The following is a 20086-nucleotide window of genomic DNA, read 5'->3' on the forward strand; positions in this document are numbered from 1 at the left end:
TCAAAGCACAGACAGACAGGACTGCAGGCAGAGAACCTGTCTGTCAGTCAGTGAGTGATTAGTCAAACCTGCTACACTAATAATCCTCCTGTAATAGTTTTCTCAGGAGATGGTCCATTTGATTATTGGAATTCATTGGGGTCTTTAATTACATGCAGCAGGCTTTTCCAGGCTAATTTGTGCCTCTGTCCCGTTTTGCATTTCACTGTGGCAAATCATTCCCAGCTCCGCATTAAACATCGCCAACTGCTGACGAAATATTCTCTGCAGCCTCAGGGGAGAACACTTAAGAGTGCATCTAATAATAGACATTTTTTTGTACAACACGTTTTCCAAAACGCCGTGATTAAATGTGCAAATAAAAGCATTACCTTAGTAAATGTTCTAATTTGCATACATTTCCAAAACATACCCTGATCATTGAATGGAGCCAGTTTAAAAATTCTTCTATTTACTGACATTTTAATAGTTTGTTTTTGTTTGTTTTTACCCTAACCCTAACTGCATAAATTGGAGAAACACTCAGTTTGAATAATAATGTTCTATAAATCAGGTTTATTGTATGCATGTATGACTTAACACCTTTGGACAAACTGTCACCTTTATGAATGAGAATTAACACAAATATACGCTGTGTGAGAAAAAATGATCTTGTTTAAAAAAAAAAAAAGAAAGAAAATGAATAACTTAAACTAGTGTAAAGCAATCAGGCTCAATCAGACTAATGTATCTGTTTTTAATTGCTATATAATGTGACCATAATACATCATTTTTTAACACGTACATGTAAATGTACTGCCTCTGTTTTTGTGATATAACAGGAAGTCATAAAAGGAAATGATCGTTCAAAGTGAATTAATCCTGCAAAATGACCAGTTTTACAATTTTTTTACAACCTTTGCATCTGTTAAATACATCATAAGCATGATTTATCCTTGATTACATGTAAACAACACCACACCAAGACCAGCAACCGTACAGGCTCAAGCTTATGATAATTACATGTTGATAATAATTATGTCTCATTGGAGAAAACACACACAAACAAGTTTGTTTGTTTGTTTGTTTTTTAACCCAAAATTGCCTTTGATGTGAGATAAAACTGAAGTAAACCCACGTGAAAATCTAAAAACGTGCATCTCAAAAGGGTCTTATTGAATTTCCATGTTTTCCCTATGAGCACAATTTATATAACTTAGCGGGGAATCAAAAGCCGCTCGACACCCCGAGGAATCAAACGACGCTACGCAGGCTTATCAACCTCATCTGCTTTTGAAATTTTTAGAAAAGTCTGCACTTGTTTCTTCATTTACTTTTTCGCCTGGTTTCCAATCACAAAAGCCTCTGAGGCATACTCGTGTTATGTTGTTTTTTTTTTCTCTGTCCTGTTTCTCTAATTGTTCAACCACTGCTATTACAGCCATGAATTACTCCTGCTCCTCCCTCTCTCCCTCCCCTCCTGGACGTAGATGCTGAAATGATTCCTCTGCCTGCCTCGGCTGATAAGGTGTGGGGGCCTATCTGATGCCGCTTGCTGAGGAAGCACGATTAGATCTAAGCTATAAAGTCACTTCAGTGTTTTTCTGAAATAGCCACGAGGCAAAAAGTTCTCACCATAGGGAAAAAAAAGAAAAAAAAAATGTAATCTGTAGGACAAAACGGTCAAACAATCAACCTGACATTGTTGAGTGTGCCACAGGATATCTGGAAATACAGCGATATTTTTTTCCCCAGCAATATTTACTCATATCAGTCTGATACAGTCGAATTATATTCTCCTGTTTCGCTTTTTTTTCTTCTTTTATCTTAAAATCACATGATTTCTGCATCCCTCTCATCCCTCTCTAAGCATGTGCTTAATGGACATTTACATGATACTGAGGGTTTTTTGTTGTTTTTTTAAATCATATTAGACTTGACTTTAATTAAACATAATTCATTTTGACCAATATTGGACAGATAACAATGCCAAATACAGCTCTTACAGGAAGGAACACTTGTGGAAGAGGACATTACTCCCATTCTTTCTGTAGCGCAGAAGCATAATCACACTATTTGGATTGTTCTTTTGTTTCCTCTCGTGTTATTTAAGTGCGTATGGTACAGTTGTGTGTGGGTGTGTGTTTGTCATATAAAAGTGCGGCGTCTTGAACTATCACCTGAAATCTTGCAGCTCTGATAATGGATGTAAAATGTTCCTATTTACACGCTCACAAGGCAGCACTGTATTTTTCAGATGCTGAAAATACAGAAGTGAGACTCTGCTCCACAGTTATAATGATTTACAAATTAAAATCTCTATTTACATCTCACAGTGAAGACTTCATCTGTTTTTCATTATGTTAGGAGAAAATAATGAAGTGAAAAAGGCGCCTCACATCCACACTTTAATATTATAACCCAGTTCATTTGTTAATATCAGACAGGTATTGATGATGTATACCACATGAACAGTTATACTATCAAAACGAGATCTGTGTCTGCAGTTAAAAGTGCATATGAAAGGTGTAAATGACGAGTCATCATCAGGTGACAAAAACATGCAAAAGGATCTCTGTAGAGCTGTCAAATGAGATGGTGAACTTATTATAAAGTATAGCAAAACACTGGCATTAGCGCTGTTTTCAGCTCCTCATCAGTGAATATTTTCTGGTTTCTTTGCTTCATATAACAAAGACATCATTAAGACCGAATAATGTTATATTTTCTAACATTTTCCAACATTTTATGGACCAAACATTTACTTGAGTAAACAAGAAAATAATAGACGGATGAATTGATTATGAAAATAAAATAAAGGGTCCTAACTGCAAAAACACATATGAGGCCGTGGTATACTTCAGCGCACGGACCCAACGCATATCGTATTTCTGCAGAGATTCCACCTGATTTCTACAAACTGGCCCTTTAAAATCTCCCCTTTTTTCTTTTTTTTTTTTACAAAGAGACTAAAAGTTTCTTCTTCTAATCTTTCCATCATTTTTTTTCTCTCCTCAAAGCTTGTTGTTTCCTGTGCAGGTGCATCTCCTTCACTAATAAATTCAGTGGCTATTGATAAGTGCCACCTGTGTGCAGTCTGACATTAAACACGCTGAGGCAAACGCGTCACTCTCAGCGACTAACCCGTACAGAATTATTGCCAAACTCTTTTCTTTCCCTCCGCACAGCATTTAGCCTGCTTTCACTCATTGTTGTGGCTTTCCACGCCACAAACTTTACAGTTAAGTTCATTCTCACTGCTTTCAGCAGTCAAACAAACGCCGTATATTACCTGCACAGCCTCCAAACTAGGTATTTAGTGAACGATTCAGCAGCTAAAGAGCTTTAAGGTGTCTGTTTGTTGTCTTGTCAAACATTCAAACCAATTTCCACCAAACACGCTGGAGGAAATGGACCTTGACCTTTAAGGCGCCATCTGCATTTCTCGGTTTAAGTTTTAAAGCTGCAGTGCAGAACTTTCAAATGTTTCAGGCAAAAGCTTCTCCCTCTGTAGTCAGTGTTTGTGTGTCGCCCGGTGTCATTACCTGATTTGTTCTGCACATGCGCACAAGTGTGACTACTTCCTTGTCGAAAACAATTTACGGCACGTTCAGGGAGTTAAAATGATTTTATATTATGTATGAAGTATAAAATAAATACATGTTATTCTTAGAAAAATAAAATGCATGTCTGTATTTGACATTTAGTTGTATTATTTATGATAAAATATAGGTTTTTATAGTATTTTTTGGTTTAGTACACTCAGGACAGTAGTTATTTAATTAAAAAAACAAAACACCCATTCTGTGCAGCTAAAAACAAAAGAGGAGGAAACTGGTGGAGGAACCAGTTACCATCTGACCAATAGTCAATCAACCAATCTTGTATAGCACCATTTATTGTTAACCTGCCTTTCAAGACAAGAGCCACTGACTTTTTACTAGTTCTTGTGTCAAACTCTTGCAATAACGCTTAACAATAAAGAAAAATGGCTGCTGGAGCCAATCCCAGCTGACACAGGTAAATGGTTTGTCTTTATATAACACTTTTCTGGTCAAGATGATCACTCAAAGATGCTTTTACACACTACAGTTTTGACATTCAACTATTCACACCAATTCTCATTTCATGTCCCATTTCATACCCATTAAACATGGGGTTAAGTGTTTTGCCCAAGGACACGCCGGCATGTAAACTAGGGATTTTAACTCACAACCTTCAAGTTGAAAGACGACTCACTCTACCACTGAGCTACCGTAGGGCTGAATCTGAATACTATATATTTTACACAAATTCTCTTTCAAATCAGAAGGTGAAGTTATAATCCTATTATTTCTTGTGGGAGACAAGAAGAGAAGAGACAATGAAAATGATGACGCAGCTATCTGCATTCTTTCCCTGATTGGTCGCCACTCTAGTGACTTCATCGTTCAAAAGGGAAGAAGCTATAGCATTGATGATTTTAATAAAAGCAACACGAGGGCCCTCTGTCCGGCAAACTGTATCACTGTGCAGTTGTGCTTTATCTGCACAGGTCTCCTTTAACTTTGACGTAGTTCTAGCTTGTATTTGTGCGAGTAGACACACAATGGTGGTCTATCTTGTAGCCGCTGGGGTGGAGCAGCCAGACTTTGACTTCTGGTTCAAGGTTAATGCCTGTTGGCTCACCTCTGAACACACACAGCTGTGATTGATGCATGCTCAGTCGCTACGCCCGAGGGATTAACACTACCCCAATAACGGCAACGTTTACATTCACTGACCTCTCGCGTCACCTTCCCGCTCCGACATGGATTACTGTCACAAACACAGCCATCCATGTTTTGGTTTTTTTACAACTTTTCTTTTACAAGCAGAATACCAATTGTTCTTGTGAATCCTAGAGGACTTTTTTTTTTTAAAGACAAAACCTTCCAAGACAGCCTCACATTTAGGATTCACAATCGGAGTGAAATAGACCAATAGGGGCTGATCTGTAAAAAATAAATGAATATGTTCCAGAAAGAGTCATGGAAGTCTGCGTTTCTCTCACCTCAGTGTACAATACATGTTTTAAAATAAGTAAACGGGGCCCTAGAGCGATGCACATGCTGCATGTGTGCTGCACCACATGAGAGTCGATCACAGGCCATCTGGTCAGGCCGAACCACAGTTCTGCCCCGAGGCAAACTGTGCAAGCAAGTCATTTATAAGTGTCGCAGGTGGTCCCCCGCGTCTTCAAACACTGTAATGAGTAATGAGAGTTGGTCCACTGAGGGTTCTGTCTTCCAGCAGGGGCTACAAATGCAAGGACACCCCATTCACCAGCAGGTAGACGTTTGATAATACAATATGTGAATATGACCAGCAGGCTATGCATTAATGGACACGGTGACCTTCATTTAAGGGATTTTTTTTTTAAATGCCTGTCCCTGTGGTCGTTTTCTCATGCTACTGACGAGGAAAATCTAATATTAAAGTAATAATCTGAGGCACTTTGATATAAATCAAGTTTCTCTTGCCAACTTTGCAACTTTATTGTTGCAACGTAATATTGAAATGACCTTTTAAATTTTTTTAATTTTTTTAATTTTTTTTTTTTAATTTTTTTTTCCTAAAAAGCAAATATGATTCTCAGACATGTCAACACAACACACTCATGTACTTTATATTTGCAGCCAAAAATGACAATGTCCCAGCTATAGTTTATTATACATAAGCTTTCAAGCTGTCACTTATTAAAGTGAAATGTGACAAAAAAAGTTTCCATATACAACACATTTATCTAAATATACATGTTCTGTATTTTGTATGGACACCAGTACTCTGATTATTGAATAGGGACGGATATGAATATTACATTATTTGATTACTTGTTTGATTATAATCCATCAAACAGTTTAATTGAATATTCACAATTGTATTAAAATTGGAAAAAGTTTATTACTACTATTAATAAGGAATTATTTGTACTCCAACGACTACATAGTTTGTGGTCCATCTATCTATCTATCTAGCTATCTATCTATCTATCTATCTCTGCACCCCGCCTTTTGCCCTATGTCAGCTGGGTCTGGCTCCAGCCCCGCCTCCCCCATGACCATAATGGGGAGGATATAGCCGTAGAAAATGAATGAACGAATTAATGACTCCAGTCATATTCCCAGAATCCTTGTTACAGATGTCACAGCCTGGCTCATAAGCCATGACAATAAAACATGAACACATTAAACGGAAGCTTAACAGATTTTCATATAGTCATAATATTAAAGCAACACAAAATAAATATTGTATACAACTAACAACAACATAACAAAACGGAGACTGGCCAGGTGATCCACTATTTAGTACCACCCCGGCTCGCTTCTACATGGTTTGGTTGGTTTTCCATTTCGATATAGTACATCCTCAACGGGGGCGGGGTCATTTCCTTGCTAAATATTGGAGATCAACCCACATTTCCAGGATTGTTTGGTCTTTTCTTAACGTTGCCATTGTTCCTGAGATATCATTTTCATGAATCACAGTGTTTCCCGTTTAAAAATGGAAATGTAAAAACAAACAGGACTGGAATAGGCCTTGCAGTGTGAGCTGTGACCTCGTCGTGGATGAACAGATGAAGAGAGACAGCGTTGCTTTCATCAACAGAATATCCACGGGTAAGAGGGGACAGTGCCGTTTGACTGACAGCTGATTTCTGACAACTTAATACAGACGCACTGCAGCGTCTCAGGCAGCTTAGCTCTCCAGATGGAGTCAGGAAAAAAAAAAAAAGGATTTAGAGGATTATGACAATTTCACCTCTACATTGGCACGCTATAACGTCCATTAACAAAACACAAAAGTCTCTTCTGCACTGAAAGTTCTGCTGCATAGATCAGAGAGGAGAACAGAACGGGATCACAGTGTCCTTCCCTCCTCTGCCAGTGTCCCAGCTCCCACTCTTCTATATCTGAGCACCTAAAGACTGCTGTCCCTGGCTAATAATTGCTGACACACCAAAGCCAACATAGCCCAGCGAGCCTTTAATAGTTTTCATTTTTCTTCCTTACAGGATGGCCTCTAAGGTGCCATCATGAATGATCAGTGCACAGCCGCCACTGCAGCAGCTCCCCACACACACACACACACACTTTCTCTCTCTCTCTCTCTGATCTTATAGTCATCCCAGACCATCTCTCAGCTCTCTGGCCATTACTCCCTCTGTCTTCCTCACCTCTCATCTCCACCCCATAGAGACAATTTATATAAAAGATTTTCCTGCCCACACCTTTCATCACAGCTCCCATTTCCATCACTGGTCCTATTTTCATTACAGGCTTTATTTCACAACATTAAACACTCTCTTTCTCCCACCAAAACCACCACAACATTAATTCATGAACTATTTCTGGGCTGTGATTTATCAGACCCTGACTGAGGTTTTTTGCACAAACATAAAGACAAAATGGTGGCTGGCTAGATTACACTGACCTGAAACGGTTTGAGCGCCTCAGTGCTGCTAGAAAACTGACCATTGTAAGACGTTATGAATAGAATGAGTCGGTGGAAGAACTAAGAAGAAAGGCGGAAATAATTCATTTAAATTCTGCATGAATCAAAAAAAAGTTTGTATTTTATTTTACTTGTGACAAACTATAACCACAAACCATCCTCGTCTGACTCTTTACGATTCTTTACGACGACAACTTGCATCTAGTTTGTCATGATTACTCTGCGTTAATATTCTACCCCCCCCCCCCCCCCCCAACCCCCAACCCCAACCCTCGCAGTAGCCGCTCTGCTTCTCTTTTAAGCACTTCATGATCTCACACCATGGCTTCCTCCATCTCCTCCGGCTCTGTCTGCTCATGTTTGGGGCGCTCCAGCTGTCAAATAAAGGGGAGGCTGGGAAACAAGCGCCAATCTTGTGTGGCTGTTTGTCACCAGTGGGCTTCACGTCTGGCCTGACATAACATAACAAAGAAATGAATCAAAACTAATGTTGCTTTTTGGAGACAAACTATGACAGATATCACTGAGATTAGATTGGGCACACACATACAGACACACACACACACACACACACATATATATATATATATATATATATAGAGAGAGAGAGAGAGATACTCATTTATATACACACACACACACACACACACACAGGACATGCTGTGTGACTTTCTGGTGTCAGTGCCTAAAAATAACCACAATGGCAGCTTGTGTGAGCCTCCACTGTGTCTGTCTGTGAGTAGCCACACAGAAATTGTGACCAAGTCATGGGCATGCTCCGTCAGGCGTGGCTGAACTAATGGGACAGGCAGTGATGCACCTCCCGTAATTGCTCATATGAAGTTTTACGTCACTCTCCATTCTCCAGTCTCGGAGAATGCTGGGGCATTTTCATGTCCGAGCGCATACACCGCCGTGATTTATCACTCTGCTTATAATTTCCTAATTTCCAATCCACTGGGGGACTTAACTGGAAGTAGCCATTTTTTCCTAAGCACCGACAGGCTCCCTTTTATTTCCGCACAGGGCTAAATGGGAAGAATCTTCCAGTCCATTAAGCAGACTTTCTGTGTCGTAAAAGTTTCTCTGTCTCCCAGCAGCAGCATGCAGTGGTCTGTTTGATCTGCAGGCTGTAGGTTAATAGAAATCAGCCTGCTCATCAGCAGTAGTGGATTGAACTTAACCACCCACCGCCATCCTGTCAATTCAGATTTGGGAAAACCCCACCAACACTGGCCATAGTCTCATTTCCCTTTTGTCAGATAATCAGTATTTCATGACGATCCTTTTCAGGAGTAAAATTGCAATGCCCGACTGTATATCCCCGGCTCCTGAGCCAGGATGGGGAGCTGGGGAGCTGGATTTTTTGGGAATAACTGCCAGATGCTGTAAACCCAGAAAGCCTCGGGAAAAAAAATTGATGATGCGGATTTACAGATATTATCACATCACATTACTGTACCAAACCCAACAGGGTGTCTAATTAAATAAACACTGTTGTGTTCAAACCCAATTTATGGCCCTAAAACAAGGACACAGACAAAGGTCTGTGCTGATCCGACTCTGACTGATGCAAAAATCCAAGATTTATAGCTGATACATGGTCATGCCTTTAGTCAAATTTTGCATGTGAATAATCAATTTCAATCTCTAATGATTTGGAACTGAACAATGTGGCTGTAATGGAAACACAGCATTGGAGTCTAAAAATTGTGGATGGATCAGGCAGACTGCTTTTTTGGATTCTGTTTTGTTTGTTTTTTTAAAAAGAGCTCCCAACAAAAAATATCTTTCAGATATATACGACCATGTGACTGTTCAACCAACCACTAAGAAGGCTACTGCCTAAGACAAATTCAAGTCCCTCTTTCTAACGTGAGACTGAGAGAACACACATGGAAAAGGAAACGAGCCAGTGATTAATAGAGCACTTGTTTCCTGAGATTTAAAGAATAAAAAAGACATGGTGGCTTCAAGGTGTCTTACGCGCGTGTTTGCAGAAGTATTGACATTTAAGAGGTTTCTTGAATGCATCTCGTGTGAAATCTAGAATCTGAGTCTTGGAATGCATGCGTAATACATTTTTATATTCTGCACCATCTCGCAATGACGCTCCATTTCAATGAAATGAACGCAAAGTATGAGTATAAATGGGCCTTTAGCTACACACTCTGTGAACCCCACATTACTTACACTAGTTCTCATGCATTGGACTTTAGAATATTCTAATATTTGACAAATAATCTGAATATTCAAATAGCATTTTTGCTTGAAATGCCCATCCTTAATAGGTGTGCCATGCAGTCTGTCGCTTTGATGCTAATCAAACCTATCCCGTTTCTGACTATTTGCCTTCATAGTTCTTAAAAATGAGCAACTCTGTAACTAACTAAATTCAGTTTTCACAATTAAATGTTTTTTGGTAGGGATATATTCCATGAGATGTGATAAAAAAAATAAAACTGTGTTTCACTGCACACAAATCAAAGCCTTAATGTGCACAGAGTCAATAACAAAAGGTGTTGCATGTGTTTTTGTTCCAACGCTACACCTTTCCTGCTGTGTTGGAAGACTTTTCACTTGTGTGACTGTAGGCAACTCCCCATGTGATCAAAGTCAAGTCTCCTGAAAATCCGATGTCGCTCATTTGCATGTCCCAGAGCCTGATTTAGCATCACACATCAGTGTTGCTCAGGAGTTAAAAATGCCTCACCTCATGCAGCATATTCTGCATCTTGATGGCAATAAGGAAATCTTGTGTCTGCATCAAATGTGATGGAACTAAACTGAGACACATTGTTGGCTGTTGGATGAGTTTATCTGACCCCAGCACTCAAATGACTGGCCCGTCAATCGTAGAGGTAAGACATAGCTTCATGTAATCCGTCTCTGACGTGTTTTAAAGTGTTAATTAATTCAATACGGAGAGAAAAAGTGAATCTGATTCAAAATGTGTTATTATGTGTAGTGTGTTTACTCACCATTAGCAGATTAATTCAAATAAAGCAGAGCGAGGATGAGAGTAGCATTTGGGATGGGGAAGGGGGGGGCTGGACCACTGCGTGTTTGCATGTTGTAATCAGGTGATGATTACAGACCTGATTGAGAGACTTCATTTATCAAACTAAATACATCTCCATAAGCAGTCAGGTGAGGGAACTTTTAATCATCATTTCATCATTAATTCATGATTGATGAGGAAGAGATGCGACGCCACAGTATCCCACTTAAGATACTGGGTTAAAAAAAGAGATTGAAGAATGGTGTGAATAGTAAAGAGGCTAAAAATACCTCCATAGTTGGGAATCTCTTATTCAGGGAAGGGGAAAGTTTTCAGTTTTGGTCAATATGTCACCTTTTTCTCTACGGCATATATTAATACGACACCCCCATTGTCCATTGTCTTCAAATTTATCCTCACCCGCAAACACAAGCCGCGGAGCCATGTCCATGCCGATGGAAGAACAGTCAGTCAACCACCCACCGAAAACAAACCAGCAACAGTCATGCTCGAGCTTGGTAACGCCTTCACAGCGACAGCAAACCTCAAGAAAATGCAACTACACACAAATACATAGAGGACATCGAGTTTTATCCCAAAGATACTTACAAGTGCAACAGTAAGATGCCAAGTCGGCATCTGTTTTGCATGATTTTTGCTGTGTTTTGCAATTCTCACAATTCAAAAAAAAAAAAAAAAGCTGATCTGAAGTTTACTCGTCTGTGGCCCCTCCCTCGTTTCCTCTTCTTCGCTTCCTATGACAACAGTTTTCTCTGCTTCTTTTTTCAGTGGCTCTGCCATAATGAATGTCTGAAACCACTGTATTGCTGCCATGATCTAGGGCGTGTGTGCAGTAGCATAAAGCAATTTATGTTTCTCGTGAGAGAGACCAAGACTTGGATAGTTATGGGCAAAGTAGTTTATTACATTAGAATCAGTTCATTAAACTTTTCATGAGGATTTTAGAAATGGCCTTGCCAAATTTGGGAGATTAACTTATGTTTTCAGGATTTTTAAGGCTTTTTAACTGATCTACACTTTCGGCATTGTTCTTGGATTTGCTGAGGCTGATGACAGTTTAAGCCTCTGAATATCAGGACACACGTTCAGTGTACAAATGAGCGACTTGTGCAGGGAACGACTCACGTTCGTTCCCAGCGCTCTCTGAAGTCTCCCCAGAGCTCAGCTTAGTTGAACTGTGAGATGAACAAATGATTATTTCAGTTCAGTTCAGATTGCAAACCACAAAACACTACTCTGCGAGACCTCCTGATGCTGAGGAGGCCCTGATCTTGCAAGGCTGGTTTATGCACCCTAAGCTCAATAGGGGGAGTGGAGACAGCCACCAATCTCCCCACAACAAGCCATTTAACCATCGCAATGACTCCAAAGCTGTTTAAGCAGAACTATGCAATATTTCCACCTTTTCACGATTCGGTAGCTTACACTCACTGCCTCGTACTTGGCCTAAATGGCAAAGAAGCAGCTGAAATAGACACCGTTTTGACTTGAACCTGTCATAAACTGATTGTAATGGTGATGAGAAGTAAAAAAACAACACCTTCTGTGCTTATTGATCTCTAAAAGTCTGGCTTCCACTACCTTTATTCTCTTTGCCACTGCGATGGAGTTCATGCAGAAAAATGATGATTCGACTTGGGCCATAAAAAAAGAGCATTATTCTGTATCCAAAACAATTACGAGAGTAGCATTCGCCCCAATATTCCATTGTGTTTTTTCCATGCGGCGGTGTTCTGCATGTGCCCTTACCAAGGTCTTGTTACTGCTGCATCTTTACAACAGTGTCCAAAAATAAAGTCCCACGGACTCCATTTGGTCTCTGTAACAGCATCAGTTCACTTTAATGGAAAGTGAAAACTTCAAGTCAAAACTCCTCACCTCTTACCACAGACCTTTTCTTATTCACTATCTTTTCTTCTGAGTTTCAAACAGTTCTGGAAGGTTTGAGGGGGAGGTGATGTAACCTCCTGAAATCGTGTGCACCTATACAATCAAAGTAATCAATAATTACAAATCTTTCATGGTCTGGTTTGGGAAAATAAGCCTTTACTTGCCACTTGTTTTGTAACAACAATAATCAACAATAATCCTTTTCCTGAGTTAATTGTCTCAATCATTAGTATCAGGTCTTCTTTAACAGGATATGATGTTAAGTATTTCAACTGAAGAAATTCACTTTGTTAGTTGAAACAAAGCTGGTCTTGAAGTTATCTTGTTACTCTTGTTCTTAAGGTGGTATTTGAACTTTATAAGTTAGACTATTTGTACAGAACATTGTCCAATACATGGAACTTCTGGTTTAAAAATCTGTTATTTATTACAACTAAACTATTGTGTACTCCATTCACCTACATGCAGTATATTTTTTAATTAAAATGTACAGAGCGAGACCTTTTTAGTTTTTAGTACAGAAAAAATGTCATATTGTATTTACTACAATTTACATACTGGTCAGTCAATCAACCAATTTATTAATGAACCAGACTTAATTTAAATATCACTTTTCATACAAATACAATAAAATGAACCGCCACCTTAATCCAACCCACTCCCTCAAGGACAAATAGACTGGTTTCCATTTCAGAGGACATTACCATAACTACTGGCCTTAACCAACCCTAACCTCATTCTAACCATATGTGTCATTTACATAATGTTTAATAGCAGCCAATACTAATACCTTTGTTAGAGTAAGTACATTTAAGGGGTAAAAATAAGTGCAAGAGATTACAAAATAAGACAAAAGAATAAAATAAGAGTAAAGACTACCAATACTAAAATAACTTAAAATACCAAAAACAGACTAAAAAACAGGGTCCTTAAAGACTTTTAAAAATAAAGAACATACTGATGTATTTTATTGATCATTTCTTTCTGATTAGTTATTTGTTTCCACATGATTTTGAATGTTTACTGAAATGCATTGCATTGATCCCTTTATGCAAAAACGTGATAATGATATAGAGATATTAAATCTGCACCGTGCTTATAATTCAACATGTCTTTTAACGCTGTTTGCAAAACAAGCGTTGGTCTTACTGTAGTGTAGTGCATGACTCTTTAGTAATGGCATGCGGCTTCATCCACTTTACAAAGACAATAACGTTCTCAGTGCCCGGGGCCTGCAGTGTCAGCACAAAGGCATTGTTGAGCACAACGAGCTTAGTTCACACACACACACAGTATATAAGATATAAACATTTTATACAGTCCACTTCTCCGCAGTATTGATAAATGTTCTTCGCATTTTCTGGGTCAAAGTGTGACACCAAAGCAGATGGCGGTTTCTGCTGTTTTTTGAATATAGGGAACGCTAAATTGCATTTTAATGTGATTCAAAGACTGTGGAGATTTGAAAGGCCTGCACTATCTACTGTGAAAATATAGACATTACTATGATTATAGTTTAGTCATGTTTTTAAGATAACGTGCACTCCGCAAATGGTCGTGTGTGTGAGTGAGTCCTCCTCAGGACCTTTTCTGGCATACCCACACACACACACAACCTGGTCCGAATGAGGCAGAACCTAATTTTTGCGGAACTCATTAACTTTAGGGCTAAGATTTAAATTAAGGTTAGGTTAAAGTTACTGGTTAGGTTAAAGGAGGAGTGTTAGGGTTGGGGTTAACACCAGGAGTATCGATGGTTAAAGTTAGAGTAATGGCCCTTTTCCACTATGCCACAGCACGACGCGGTTTAGGTTGGTTTTCCACCACAAATAGTACTCGACGTGGGCGGAGTCATCACTGCATGAAACTGCTGTGACTTGCTTTACACACAAACGAGTGACTAGTGACTTGTAAAGCAGTTGTTTTCAGTGTAACTGAATCATTAGAATACACCACTAAATACACTAAATACACCAGACTCCCGTTAAATTTGAGACATTTCCTTGGCAATTGATGGAGAGTAACCCACGTTTTTATGATAACGTACGTTTATGATAAGTACTTTTAACTGATCTACAGTTCGGCATTGTTCGGCTTGATTCGTGTCGGACGTCTCTTCCTGTGACATTTTAACCCTTAGTGGTCACACGGCACGGATCTGTGCCACAGGTGCACCCACGGTTAATTGCCATGGGAATACACAACTCCTTATATGGACATCCTGGGGGTGTGTGTTTATCACATATTCAGGCTTTAAAAGAATGCATTTTTTTCCTTCTTCTTACGAGTTGTTGAGTCAAAGTTATGATTCATTTTATATCGTGTTTGTAGTAGTGATACAAAGTAGCAAAAATTATGCAGGAGTCACAAAATGGTCCTTTTTTTTTCTTTTTGTTCATACAAACGAGCCAAGTGAACTTTGAACTGTTTCACAAATTCAATCTGATTTTAAACATTAGGAGTACTTGGTGTGTTGTTATAGATGGTGAAAATGAAAAATAAATGTTTAATCAGATTGTGATGAAAAAAGGATATAAGACACTTTATATTGCACAACCTTATAGCCTCTTTATATCTGCATATGTATATACAACGCTCTGTGTTAGGATAGGGTTAGGATTAGGCCAGTAGTAGTTATGGTAAGACTTCTCCAGGAAATGCATGTAAGTGAATCGAATATCCTCTGAAGTCGTGGAAACCTCACTGAGTGTGTGTGTGCATGAGTGTGTGAGTGACATATTGCAGGGAAAGCAGACAGGAACACCAGGTGCTGACAAGCAGAGAACTGTGATTGTTCCAGAAGCTTCTCCAACAAGAAGTCACAGCAGATGCTGGAGATGACAGGAGCGGTGTGGGAGCGCCGTGACAAGGCTTCAGCGCACGTCACGACCCAGCTGCAGAACACAGCACCAGACGTGTTGTCTGCAAGCTGTGCTGCTCAGCACCACGGGACCACAAATCTGCACCGATCGGCCCAGCAGCCGTCCCCTGAGGACTTCTCCTACTTAGAGAACCCCTTCAAAATATGATTTAAGAGCAGGGATCAAAAATCACAATTTTGAAACAATGCTATTACCAAATTGCAAAGGCTGCAATTTAATTTTTCTATTTTCCAAATCACGATATTAATCATGACGAGAACAAATCTTTGCACAATGATGCAACTGATTTACAATAACTAACTATATCTAATCCATCTTCAACCCTGAATGTTTTGATAGTAATGTGTAAGTATTAAAATGAACTTACCCTCAAATAAATTATATCGCAAATCAAATGTTTTTCGAAAAATCCCAATTTGATATTTTCTAAAATCATTCAGCTCTGTTTAAGAAGCATTCAAATACTGTGCTTTGAAGAACAGTGTGTGTATTTATATTTATCTTTATCTTGAATGTTTAATTACTGTCCCTTACTCCTACTTTTCTTGTTTTCCTGCAAACCTTCAGGGACAAAAAAATAAAAATCTGTGAAACCCCAGCATAATTAATAATAAATATGTCTTCTCATTAATTGCTCTTCTTATTCATTGTTTGGTTATTTTTGCAGACACACAAAAAAAAGGTGAATTATTTGACTAGACTGAAAAAAATACAGGACAAAGGCAGACTATCTTGTCTAAAACATATTCTGGTGTCTTGGGATTTAGGGGAATCCAAGTCATGTGTTACATTTCGGTGAGGTTGTACTACCCTCTAGTGGCGACATCACTCTATTGCAGCAAAGTATAATCTCAAAAATCATTAAGCCTTTTCCAAATGTTCCTCTGCAAATTTTTACCTTCAAAATGTACTTTTCTATCTCTCACATGTGATTCATGAATGATATTTTTATGAGTTCCCCTCGTTTTCCTTCAGCTGATGCTGTGAAAACCTTGAAGGAAACGGGGATATATTCGGCGTCAGGCAGCTCCGGCCACTATCACGTCCTAATAGCTTGCTCAATGGTGCAGTGTGTTATGTGGGTTCACTGGTCAGCCAAAGACACACGCCATTAGCCCGAGCAAACGTTGCCTTGCAGTGCTACACAAAGCATACCTTATTTGTATCACATTAGCTTTTTGATGTGGCATAGCATATTATATCAAACAGCTGCAATTTATCAAACAATTTTGATTTGCACTGATTTGCTTCACTGGCGGCGTCACAGCAGCAGCAGCAGCAGCGGCGTCGTCGTCTTCCATTCTTCTCTCTCTCTGTTCCTCTATAAGAAGCTGCAGCAGCAAATAAATTAAACATGTGTCATTGAGCATGCTAAATGGCTTGCAACACATAATCATCTAAATAATTATGAGGCTGCCATTAAAGTGAGCTAGACGGATGACACATGAGGCGTTACGGAAGCAAAAGAAAAAACTGGAGGTAATGGTGCAAGGTTTGATATGGAAGAAAAGGGGGAAAATGGCACAGAGTGAGGGGATAAGAAGTGAATGCAGTTTTCTGTGTGATTCTGCTCTTCTTGGTGTTAAAACGGAAAAAAAAAAAGAAGAAAAAAAAAACAGACTCAAAGTGCTGAGGGACAATGGAGTGATTAGCCCAATCAGAAAAAGAAGTGGGGGATTGTGGGTAGGCTGTGGCGCCGCTCAGTCGTCTTTTTGTCCTCCCACATTTCATTAATCAGCAACCTGAAGCCCCCCGAAATCAGTTCAGCGGACTGGCAGCTCGCTCATTTGTTCCCATGTGGCAATCAGAGAGGGAAAGAAATCAGTTCACAACCTTTATGCGATAACCTGACATTATAAACCATCTCTTTGTATTCTTTTTACTCCGCTCCTCTTTTTTTTTCTCTTCTTCTTCTGAGGTCTGCTGTGGAAATATGTGTACCCGTTGCCAAGTCTGACCTCTATTAACCTCTTAGATGAGGCCTTTTTTTAAACATCTCAATTTAATACTAACAATGGAAATAAATAAAACATAAGTAATGTTTAACAGTAATGAGCACTGTTAAGTAGAGCATGTGATCAAGCATCTTAACAAATATTGTATACAGCCTCAATAATATTCTGTTCACGGGGGATATTATTGGCATTTTTTCATCCTTTATGCAAAATTAAATGACAATGCCTAATAGTTACATTGTCATATGAAAATATAGATAGCAATAAACTTCAGACTGAAATGTGGCAGCAAAAGAATCCCATGAATGCTTAAAGGGCTTTATTTGGGTGAGAAAAAATATTACTGGCATTATAAATGTTATAGATAATGCTTTAGATTGCTGTTAATCCAACAGCTTGGATTGCTGTTGGATTAATTTGAAACTATTGTTCAATTAGAAAGTAATCTTTTAACTTATCTTAATTATTTAATGTTCTGTGAAAAACACAGGCATATAAAGAGTATATTTTCATCATTATATTGTAATAACTTTACAATTACTTTAAATTTACTGGCTTTTGTATGTCTTGTCAGATACAAATTAGCTTTATTGCAATTCAAAAAAGGACAATATTTATTTCTTCCATTTTCCTCGATGATTTATCATTTAAACCTTTAACATGTGTCAGTTTTTAGGGCATCGACTTGCACCATGTGTGAGGCAGTGCTTCTTCTCCTGGGATGGATAAAGATTGAGCCTCATCCCTTGAGGTCACAGACAGTTGCTCAGACCTCATCCCGAAAGAAAGCACCAATCTGAATGACAACCTGCAGCCAATAAACAAACCGTCAGTGTGAGCCGATTGCACAAAACCAGCTCAAAACTGGGATAATTTCCCCTGGGAAACAAGTAGCAACAGAGCAATGCAATAAGGGATAAGGTTTGTGGTGTAAAATTACAAGCAGGAAATGTAATTTGACAGCGAGCCGGGCGCTGGGATATGAAACGGTGTTGTGAGTGACCTCTGTTGGGAGGGACCGGTTACAGTCGGTCTCATACACCTTTCATTAATGCCTGAAAATGTATGGAGGAGATAGTCATTTCAGCCGCTGATATGCGACACACGTGATAGCTTTTAATTGATATCGCTTACCATATCCATGTCGTTACTTTCTATACTGCATTTGTATGAAATACGATACTTCTTTTTTTTGGTTAAGTAAGGATAATATCTGCTAATACTGTAAACTCAAGCTGGCACAAAACCTGATGACTCATGTTATTCCAGCAGAATTAGACACGCACTTTACACCATTCACTGCATATAGTGACAACCTAGGGCCATGGTTCTCAAACTGTGGTGCGTGTACCACCAATGGTACGCAAGCTTCCTCTATAGTGGTACTTGGAGGGAAATCGGAAATGCTGTTCTGCTGTATATACCGGGGCATGTGATCAGAGTGGACCTGGGAAACGAAACACATTTAAAAATAAATTAAATGATAATTAGACTCGCCTCATCTCGCTCCATCTTAATCTAATTTGGCAATACCAGTGTCTTAAGTAAATGTGAGGAAGAGGATGATGAGCAAATTATCTTATTGGGAATAAAATCTGTAAAAATGTTGATGATAATGGCGCGATATCGAGAGCTAAATATTTTCTCAAGTGGTGTTTGGATTAAAGAGTTTGAGAACCACTGACCTAGGAGCCAATGAGTGTCTACTCTGGTCAAATAGGGGCTGGACTATAGAAACAAAGACGGGAAAAGGGACAAAACTGATATTCCATTATACATCATTAAGATTCATGATGACGCTTCATAGTATTTCAAAGTAAAAGTGCCTTTTTTTGACATGGAATGATGTTTACTTACTTGAGAACAATGTTATATCATTTGTTCGAGGACCAAACGGCGGCTGAACAATAACATCAGCAATGAAAATCACCAAAAGTTATGCACTCCCACACTAAATAGATCTTTTTTCTAGACATCTGCCTCAATCATGTAATTTTTCTACTATATGCTGTAGTTGCACGAATAAGAACGATAAGCATTATGCATTCAGTGTGTGTTTAAGCTACATTAATAATTTGTCATGTGAATTAAACTTCCCCTGCCGTTTGAATATTGCCTTGTGTCTGCACACTGATGACATAACATGACAGATGCAGAGCTTTTACATTATGTGGCTCAAAAGAAAAAAAATAAATAAAAACACTGCAGGCAAAAACTGATGAATGAAGATAAAATGCAAAATTAAGAGGCTGTACTCGCGTGTCCAGCTGGCAGCTCTAGTTTCGACAGTTTCCAGCAAAGTGGACTTCCCAGCAACCCCTGTGGTGGGAAACCATATGATTGCTGTAAACGCCAGAGGGGGAAGAGGGCTTGCTGAAGTACAGGCATTAATCCTCTTTCCCAGAAGCAGGAGATTAAAGGGAAAACCAGGAACAGGTAAAAATGGAGTGGCATGTCGTGGAGAAATTATCATTAATGTTTTTTTCTGCATCACTGCACAAAGTTTACTTTTCACGGATCATTTCCGTCTATTTTTCACCAACTACTATCTCGCAAACAAAGAATATTTGTAACATGAGATGGAAACGTGCATTCAGATGTATTTTCTTACATTTTGGACAATGCTTTGCTTCTAACTTTGTGGCAATAGTTTGAGGAAGACCCTTTTCTATTCAGACATGTCTGTGAGCATGGACGATAAAGACATGGTTTGACAAGTTTGGTGTGGAAGAATTTGACCCCATCAGACCTTGGGATGAACCGGAACAGAGATTACGAGCCAGGCCTTCTTGTCCAACATTAGTGTCTGACCTGACCTCATACAGTAAATGCTCTGCGGAATGAATGGGCACAAATTCCCATAGAAACACTTCAAAGTCTTCTAA

This window comes from Solea solea, chromosome 1, assembly GCF_958295425.1.
Source record: "Solea solea chromosome 1, fSolSol10.1, whole genome shotgun sequence".
Taxonomy (NCBI): Eukaryota; Metazoa; Chordata; class Actinopteri; order Pleuronectiformes; family Soleidae; genus Solea; species Solea solea.